Below are 10,041 nucleotides of genomic sequence, written 5' to 3' on the forward strand. Positions count from 1 at the left end.
CTAAGTGTCGTGTAGTCCAAGTTGTCCTGGAACTCGCTTCATAGCCTCCTGCCTCGGTCTCTGTTGGGTGTGGGATTACAGGCATGCACCCTTGCTCCCACTTCTGGGGTGCTGGCATAGAACCTAGGACTTCCTGCTTGGTAGACAAGCTTGCTACCTACCTCGCTCTGGTTACAGCCCTTGTTAATCTTTTCAAAAATGTATTTAATGCGAGTGTTCTGCCTGCATATCTGTCACCGCATGCACACAGTGTCCTTAAAGCCAGAAGAGGGCGCCGGATCCCCTCGAACTGGAGTTAAAAGACGGTTGTGAGTCACCACGTGTGTGTCAGGAACCAAACTCTGGCCATCTGGAGGTGTAGCCAATGCTCTTAATGCTGACCCAGCTCTCCAAGCCCTTTCTTTTGTTGTTTTTTATTGAGACAGTTTTACTGTGCAGCCTCTCCTACTCACAGACCCACCCGTCTCTGCCTCCCAACTCCGGGGATCAAAGACATCTACGGCTATGCGGGCTGTCCTGGTTTATCTCAGCTAAAGGGCTCAGTGGAGCCCAGGCTTTCCTATAGTTTGAGGCAGTCCTCTTGCCTCAGATTCACAAGTGCTGAGAAAGCAAGTATGAGCCACTACATATGAATGCGCATGCGCGCGCACTGGTGCAACTACACAGCAAAGGCTTTTCTTAATCTTTCGGAAATAGTATAATCAAGTCAGAACATTTTGTAGCTAGAGGGGTAAAGGGGGAGGGATGTTTAGGCAAGAGATGATCTTTTTCCAAAGCTTTTATTTAGACGCTAGGAAACACAGGATCAGAGGGCCAGGACTGGCAGTTCATCAGGGATGGTTTATTTATTTAGTCTGTGTGCCTGTGAACTTGAGACTTGGCACTCAAGTGGAGGTCAGAGGGTAGCGTTCAGGAGTTGGTCTCTTCTCAGTTTGTGGGTTCCTGTACCCACTGAGCCATCTTATCACCCTCAGGTACACTTTTTATCTTGTTTGTTTGTTTATTTATTTATTTATTCATTTCTAGGCAGGGTCTTATGTAGCCCAGGCTGATTCTGAACTCACTATGTAGCTGAGGATGATCCTGAACTTTCTGCCTTCACCTCCCAAGTGCTGGAGTTACATGTGCATTGCCACACCCTATCCCCCCTCCCCTTTTCTTTCTTTTTTTTGAGACAGGATCTCAATAAAGCTCAGACTGGCTTTGAACTCACGATCTTTCAGTTTCTGTCTGCTGAATATTTGAATTATGTGTTTGCTACTATGCCCTATTTTTAAAAAAATTATGTGTGTGTGTGTGTGTGTGTGTGTGTGTGTATGATGTGAGTGCAGGTGCCCATGGAGGACAGAGGAGGGCGCTGTAGGCCCTTGAGCTAGAATTACATGCAGTTGTGCGCTGCTGGACCTGGGTGCTGGAAACCCAATTCAGGACCTCTGCAAGAGCAAAAGATGCTCCGAACTACTGAGCCATCATTCCAGCCCTGGTGATGGAGGAAGGTCATTGGCTAATAAAGGAACTGCCTTAGCCCATTTTATTGGTTAGGACGTAGGTAGGTGGAGTAAACAGAACAGAATGCCGGGAAGAAGAGGAAGTGAGCTCAGAGTCTCGACCGCTCTGCTCTCGGGAGCAGATGCCTGAGAGAGACGCCATGCCCCGCTCCCGGGATGAAGCTCTGACCCAGGATGGACTAGGCTAGAATCTCCCCGGTAAGCGCACCTTGGGGTGCTACACACAGATGATTAGAAATGGGCTAAATTAATATGTGAGAATTAGCCTAAAAGAGAATGGGCCAAGCAGTGTTTAAATGAATACAGTTTGTGTGTTGTTATTTCGGGCATAAGCTAGCCGAGCAGGCGGCCGGGGTGCTGGGAACGCAGCCCCGCCGCCCCCATTACTACACCCTGGTTTTAATTTTGGTCCAAATAAGAATATTCCAGTTTTCCCTCATTTTCCAAAGTGGCCTCACAGAGTGAAACATTTTGTTGTTGTTGTATGGGAAAGGCAATTATGATTTAGAAACACTGGAATTAGCCAGGCGGTGGTGGTGCACGCCTGTAATCCCAGCACTCGGGAGGCAAAGGCAGGCGGATCTCTGTGAGTTTGAGGCCAGCCTGGTCTACAAAGGGAGTTCCAGGACAGGCTCCAAAGCTACAGAGAAACCCTGTCTCAAAAAAAAAAAAGAAAAAGAAAAAAGAAACACTGGAATTGGTAGACATGGTGGCTAATGCCTATAATTCCAGCACTGGAGAGGCTGAGGCAGGAGGACTGCTTCTAGTTCCAAGCTGATCTGGGTTAGAGAGAGAATTCCAGGCCAGCCTTGGCTACAAATTGTGACTCTGACAAAAATTTTTGTTTTGTTTGTTTTTTGAGATAGGGTTTCTCTGTGTAACAGTCTTGGCTGTCCTGGAACTCCCTTAGCAGACCAGGCCTGATTTAAATTTCAAAGAAAAAAGAAGTGTGGCTGGGAAACAAAACAGGAAGTTCCCTGCTTAAAATGGACCATCTGGGAATGTGCTAGAATCAGGCCTGCTGTGGCCCAGGCTCCCAGGCTGCTGGTTTCCCCCATTCCTTCGGGGGTGTGTTCTGGGCTTAGGGGAGGACTATTGGAAGCCCTGTGTTTGACCTGCCCTCCCTGCGGTGTCCTGGGAGCTGTGGGCTACACGACAATACAAGGGAAGGCAAGAGTAGCGCATGTGGGGTCAGCATGGAACCTGCCTGGGCAGACTGGAGGATGTAGCTGTCAAGGCTGGGGGTGATGACTCAATTGTGTGGGTGTTGCTCCGTAGAGAGGGCCTGAGGCTGCCTGGTTCCAGCTGTGTGGGCTCCTGGAATGTATAGCCGCTCTCCCAGGGAGCGCTGCCTGGCTGGAGCCTCACTTCTGCTCTCCTGTACTAATTGGTCCCTGGCAGTCCTGCTCCGGGAGAGCAAAGGTCACTGCATCCTGGAGACCTCCTGACCTCATCTCCTACGGAGACACCATCTTGACGAATCTGGAAACACACAGAGAGAAGGCCACGCTTCTCTGTGAGGGAGTTTCTAAGAAGGCTCACACTGAACGTGAGTGGCATCATGGGCTGAAGTCCCAGACTAAATGAGGAGGAGAAGTGAGCCATGCACCAGCATTCGGCTCTTTTTGCTTCCTGACCTCACGGGCAACGGGACCAGGCCTCATAGCTCCTGCAACTGTGACACTTCTATTATGAATGGCTGTATGCCCTTAAACTGTGAACCAAGATAAACCCTTGCTCACTTTTGTTTCGCTGTTGTTTGGTATTTTAACTAACACACTCTTTTGTCCTTTGTTGCCTTCTAAGACTCCAAAGTATCATACCAAACCCCGTTTGGTGGTGTTGAAGAAAATGGTCCCCCAAAGGGAGTGGCACTATTCAGAGGTGTGGTCTTGTTGGAGTAGGTGTGGCCTTGTTTGAGGAAGTGCGTGACTGTGGAGGTGGGTTTTGAGGGCTCGTATAGGCTCAAGCCACACCCTGTGATGCCGATCACTTCCTGTTGCCTTGAGTAAAAATGTAGGACGCTGTTACTTCTCCAGCATCATGTCTGCCTGCATGCCACCATGTTGCACCATGACGATAATGGACTAAACCTCTGAAAATGTAAGCCACCCCAGTTAAATGTTTGCTGTGGGATGATCCTTCTGCACGCTGTGAATATCTATTACTCTCATTGGTTAAGAATAAAGCTGTTTGGCCTATAGCAAGGCAGGAAAAGGTTAGGTGGGACAACCAAACTGAGGACTGAGATGAAGAAGGGCGGAGCCAAGAAATGTGAGCCAGCAAACTGCCCAAGCTGCCAGATGCTAAAGAACTGGTAAAGCCATGGGCCATGTGGCAATACGCAGATTAATAGAAATGGGTTAATTTAAACGTAAGAGCTAGTTAGTAATAACCAATCCATTTGATAAGTGAGATAGCTAACAGGGTTGTGTATACGACATGGATGCTATGCGTATCAATCAGTCAGCAAAGAAGGCTATTAGTTAGACTTAACAGGAAGGTAGCATGTATACCATGGAAACACTCAGCAAAGAGACAACTCACATCCCAGGTAAGACCGACTGAGAGATGGGGGACTGTGAAAGAGTCCATCATGCTACTTAAAATGGCACAGCAATTTACGTTTATGAATTGTTTCATGTGTGTGTGTGTGTGTGTGTGTGTGTGTGAGAGAGAGAGAGAGAGAGAGAGAGAGAGAGAGAGAGAGAGAGGGAGAGAGACAGGCAAGCAGGCAGAGAGCCTGAGAATCTCACTATATGGCTCAAGGTGGTCTCAAACTTACACTTTCCCTATCTCTGCCTATTCAATTCTGAGATTACACGCCTGTGGTTTCTAGATGTCCCCATTTTTATGGTGGTTTGGCTATAGGTAACTGCAACTTCAGCAGGTGGAACTCAAAGTTGTGGGGATGTGGAAGGGGTAGAGATATAGGGAGCAATGGGGATGGGGTGGGGTGTGATGCTACTTACAGCTCACCAAGTTCTTACCAAGTATGTGAAAAGTTCTAGGGGGAAAAAAAGGTTATCTTGCTTTGTTGCCCAGATTCCCGTTGCAGGAGGTGCTGCCATGTCCCCATTTTTCAGAGAGGGAGACTAGAGCATGCAGAGGGAAAAGGGCTGTGGCTTACGTCACACAAAGAATAGGTGTGGGCAGCTAGGCTCTGAAGAGCCAGTCTGCTTCCTACACGAGGCTAGGAAGGCAGAGGTGAGGCTGGGGAGGCCCCGGTGCTCAATCTGGAGACATGGCTCAATGCTTAAGAGTACTTCACTTGCAAAGGACCCAAGTTTGGTTCCCCGCACACAAGTGCCATCCATTCAGACACACGCACCGTAAAAAGGGCTTTGTTCCTGAGACCACAGCAGCTTGAATAGGGTTCTCACTTCTGTCTACTGTTGTATAGAGGACACACAGACAAGCACTAGGGAAACCAGGAATGTTAAACATGCAGGACCAAAGGATGTAGAACCCCTGCTTTCTACCCAGAAAGTTGGAAGTAGATGCTGTTCATGACCCAGTGACCTTTTGCTATCTATAGAGCCAGACCAAACCAAATCCTTCAGAAAGATGCTTGTTTGTTTAGAGACAGGGCTTCTCTGTGTAACAACTCTAACCATCCTGGAATTTGCTACATAGACCAGGCTGGCCTCGAACTTAGAGATCCTCCTGCCTCTGCCTCCTGAGTGCTGGGATTAAAGGCCTGGTTCCCCCAGAATGACTACCCCAGACTTTCCCTCCCTAGACTTTATGTTTAGCTCTCAGTTAATAGAATTCATCCTTAGGGGAGCTGTCACGTACTTGACAACCTGCTAACCTTTATGCTGGCTCAGAGACCACACTAATCCTGGACCTTTTAGCTACAGAACCCATTTTCAGGGTCACATGTACCTTGCAGAAGAGTTTCTATGTAGTCAAGTGAAGTCTGAGCTGTAGGTGAAGTTTCTCTGTGTCCCGGAGGTAACCCAAGAAAGGCCAAACCAGACAGTGAAACCAAGGTGATCTGAGGTATTAGAAAGAGAACATTGCAGAACATCGGTTCTCAACCTGGGGGTCATGACCCCTTGACCCCTTTTCGTTCCCATAAAGTATTTATGTTACAATTCATAACAGTAAGAAACTTACAGTTATGAAATAGTTATATCGTTGAAGGTCCTCACAACATGAGGAACTGTATTAAAGGGTCGCAGCATTAAGGTTGAGAACCACGGCTGTAGAACGTGGTCCTTCCAGCAAAGCGGCCTCCATCTCCACCAGATCAGCTGTGCCCATGTGGATGCAAAGACACAGCTCAGTTCAAAGGGGAAAAGAAGTAATTCATTCTGAAGCCAAATATGAGTGACCACAGCCTGAGGACACAGATTTAGGGTACTCAAAATTCTGTCTTTCAGTGAGCCATCAATTTCATTAAGTTTCTATAGGAACAAAGCAAAGAAAGCCATAAATCAAAACACTTCTTTTTTCATTAAGGATTTTTTATTTTATGTGTTTGAGGTTTGCCTGCATGTATGCATGTGCACCAAGTGTGTGTCTGGTGCCCACAGACAGCAGAAGAGGACATCAGATTTCCCCAGGACTGGAGTTAAGGGCAGTTAAGTGAGTCACCATGTGGATTCTGGGAACCAAACCTGGTTCCTCTGCAAGAACAGTGAGTGCTCTTTTTGCTGTTGTTCTTGGTCTTGTTTTCTGAGACAGCATTTCTCCGTGTAGCCTTGGCTGTCCTGGAACTCACTCTGTAGACCATGCTGGCCTAGAACTCACAGAGATCCTCCTACCTCCTACCTGACGGTGAGTGCTCTTAACTGCATAGCCATCTCTCCAGCTCTAATACACTTTTTTTTCAATTACGTTGGTGGAAACATCAGAGAGGCAGATTACAGCAAAGCTGGGGAATTTCTCCTAATGCTATCTGAAGTCACCCTTAGCTTTTGGGTTGAGCAAGGTAGTGGCCTGCTAAGCTAATACATTTAAAGAACGTCTCACCTGATAGTCACAAGAATTTTAGATCAGGCTTAGAGCAGGGGAAGGAATGTCTAAAAAAAGGAGGGCTAAAGATAGCCCAAGGTAAATTTTAATTAAGCTCTGGCCTGCAACATCCCCACCTCACCACAAACCTGGAAGGTCCCAAACAGTTGATCAGCCTAGCAGAAGGTTCAGCTTGTTAAGCAAACTCCTGTTCTCATCTGTCCATCACGGCTGGTCCTGCTGACTCTTCGCATTGCCTTTTAGAAGGAGAGGGTGGGGAGGGCCACTGGACCCTTACCTGAGATTCCAGCCATTCCTTTCACAGAACTATGCTCTAATTATATATAGCCCAGAGGTGTTGTCTAAGGACGTGGGAGAGTATATAAACTGAGGAGAATTAGCTGAAGAAGCCCAGTGCCACGTCTTGGAAGCCATCATCCATGCTGGACGAAGACTTCACAGTGCAGCTGCCTTGGGGTCACCCACACTCTGTAGGTAAGCCTAATAAACTGCCTGGCTCCCCCAAGGCCTGTAGGTAAGCCTAATAAACTGCCTGGTTCCCCCAAGGCCACCTTTGGTGGAATCATACTTTGGCTGGTCATTGGGATTTTTTTTTAAAGATTTACTTTTATTGTTTTATGCGCATGTATGTCTATGCACCAAATGTATGTGTGGAGGTGGGTGCTGGGTCCTTTGTAAGAACAAGAAGTTCTTGCTTTTAACCACTGAGTTAACTTTCCAGCTCTGTCATTGGGATCTTATGAAGAGTGAGGAGATGTTGTTTATGCCTTAGGGACACAATCCTTTTGGTTTTGCTTTGTTTGAGACAGGGTCTCACTATGTAGTCCAGCAGGCTTGAAGCTCGCTATGTAAACCAGGCTGGCCTCGAATTTACAGAGATCTGCCTGCCTCTGCCTCCCAGTGAATCACTATGCTTGGCAAGAATTCTCGCAATGAAGACGGACCAGGGTCACTGCTGCCTGCTATGGCCATGCCGTCTTGAAGTTTTTCTCCATTGTGGTGAATTAATGATAGTTTCCCAAAACTACACTAACCTACATTACTTCAGGCTTGCTCTCCTAGACTCCTCCCAACACCCTGCAAACAGCTGAGGATAGCTGGTCATAAGAGGTGCTTATGATCACCTGACATTCTGTTTTGCTTTTTGAAACAGGGTCTCACCGTGTATCCTTGAATCTGGAGCTCACTAGGGAGACCCAGCTGGCCTGGAACTCACAGAGAGCTGCCTGCTTCTGCCTCCCAAGGGCAGGTTAAAGGTGTGTGCCACTATGCCCACTATGACATACATACCTCTTTCTCTTACTACTTTCCCCTCCACTCCTGGAATCAGAAGACTTTGATCCCTCCATGCCTTCCTCCCACCCCCATCCCCCCATAACTACCCCTACTCTGTGAACAGCCAACTCTCTGGTTGTAGATGTTGCTCATTGCCTCTGACCTTGGGTGGCTCCTACAGGGAGTTGGGGGTGAGGGCATTGGAAGCTTCGAAGATTGGAGACTGACTCTTACCCCCCTCTGAGAGCCTGCCCCAGTTTGTGCCTGCCACTTTGCCCTGCCCCCCATGTTGGGAGAAAAGACACTCCAAGCCAGATTGCATTTAGCTCTAGTTGCCCAGAACCCTGCTTCTTTCTATATCAGGTCCCAATAATCCATCTGAGCCCGAACTCCAGCTTGGCAAGCTATTAGGGATTGATTACTACTTCTGGGATCGGGGTCGTTGCCTCCAGCTGAACCCTAGGTAACCTGTGAATAGCTGGTAAGATTACATCATGTTTATTGGATTGGGGGGCTGCTTATTCAGTTTTACCAGAATTGGCTGCACCCCAACATCAGTTCCCTCCCTCCTAATCAACCCAGATCGGTACTGCAGACTGCTTGGGCATTCTTTTCCTCATTCTTTCCCGGCCACTCCTGGTTGCCCAACTCCCCTCTTGGGAGGTGGCACTCTAGATGAGTTCTACACCACTATTGTCATTCCTGTTACTTTGTCACCCAGACCTGACCCCTCCTGAAGACACTTAGAGAAGTCCTACTCCTCTGTTTGTTTGTTTTCAGTCAGGGTTTCTCTGTAGCTTTGGAGCCTGTCCTGGAGCTAGCTCTTGTAGACTAGGCTGGCCTCGAACTCACAGAGATCCGCCTGCCTCTGCCTCCCGAGTGCTGGGATTAAAGGCGTGCGCCACCACTGCCGGGCTATTATTATTATTTTTTATTTTTTTAAAAGAATTTTATTTATTATGTATACAGGATTCTTCCTGCATGTATCCTACAGTACAGAAGAGGGCAGCAGATCTTATTACAGATGGTTGTGAGACACCATGTGGTTGCTGGGAATTGAACTCAGGACCTCTGGAAGAGTAGCCAATGTTCTTTACCTCTGAGCCATCTCTCCAGCTGCCCGGGCTATTATTTTAAAAAGATTTTGTATTTTGTTTTATGTGCACGAGTGCCTCGCCTGCATGTATGTATGTGTATGGCTGGTGCCCGAGGAGGTCAGAATTCCCTGGCAACTAGAGTTACCGAGGGTTGTAAGCCACCACAGGGGTGCTAAAAACTGAACCTGGGTCCTCTGCGGCAAAAGCTCTTAACCTTTATACATTGACCTGGGGAGCCCCTGGCCCCCAAATGTCTACCCACTAGATATGGACACTCTTTCCAAGGGATTTTGAGATGGTCCTCATATTTTCAGCTGGGCTCTGGCCCTGACCTTCGAAGCCTCCACCTCACTCCAAGCGCCTTCAAATGAGCCGTGTGTACAATATTCTATCCTCTCCACTCTTCTGGCTGCCCAGGGATGCTGAGCCCCTCTAAAGCTCAGGTAACCTCTTCCCAGGTCACATACCTTGACTTCCTTCAAGCCTCCTCTTCCCTTGGGGTACCCCAAAGCTGCAAAGATTTAAACAAAGGCACCTATTCCCCCACCCCCAAGCTAAATGAAAACTTTCTCTTCTTTCTGGGCCTAGCGGGGTATTTTTGTATCTGGATCTCCAACTTCGGGTTCTTAGTAAGCCAGGCTGCTGGTGGCCCTTTCACAGAACCTCTGGAGCCCCACAGCCTACTCAAGCTCATTCTTTAGGCTCAGAGACCCTCACAACTGCTCCTGCCTGAGGGCATCCAGAGCCCTCCAAACCTGCCTTTGTACCTTCATCCTTAGCAACCTTAGGTCTCCTCGGCCAGTGCCGTTACTACCATCTGTCTAAGTGATGGTTCAGGGCTGGCCTTCTTCCTTGGGTGCCCCCCCTTTAACAACAGAAGCCCTCATATTAACACTCTACCAATCTATTACTATCTCCACCTCCCACAATCTCCTTGAGCTCATATGTGACTTGACTCCTCTCTCTCTCTCTCTCTCTCTCTCTCTCTCTCTCTCTCCTGCATTTAACAGATAAATATACTGCTGTTTGTTTTGTTTAATTTATTTTTGGTTTTTCAAGACAGGGCTTCTCTGTGTAGCCCTGACTGTCCTGAACTCATAGACCAGGCTGGCCTCGAATTCACAGAGATTGGCCTGCCTCTGCCTCCCAAGTGCTAGGATTAAAGACATGCACCCCCC

This window comes from Microtus oregoni, unplaced genomic scaffold (genome assembly GCF_018167655.1).
Source record: "Microtus oregoni isolate MIOR12 unplaced genomic scaffold, Mior012 000003F_ref0000135, whole genome shotgun sequence".
Taxonomy (NCBI): Eukaryota; Metazoa; Chordata; class Mammalia; order Rodentia; family Cricetidae; genus Microtus; species Microtus oregoni.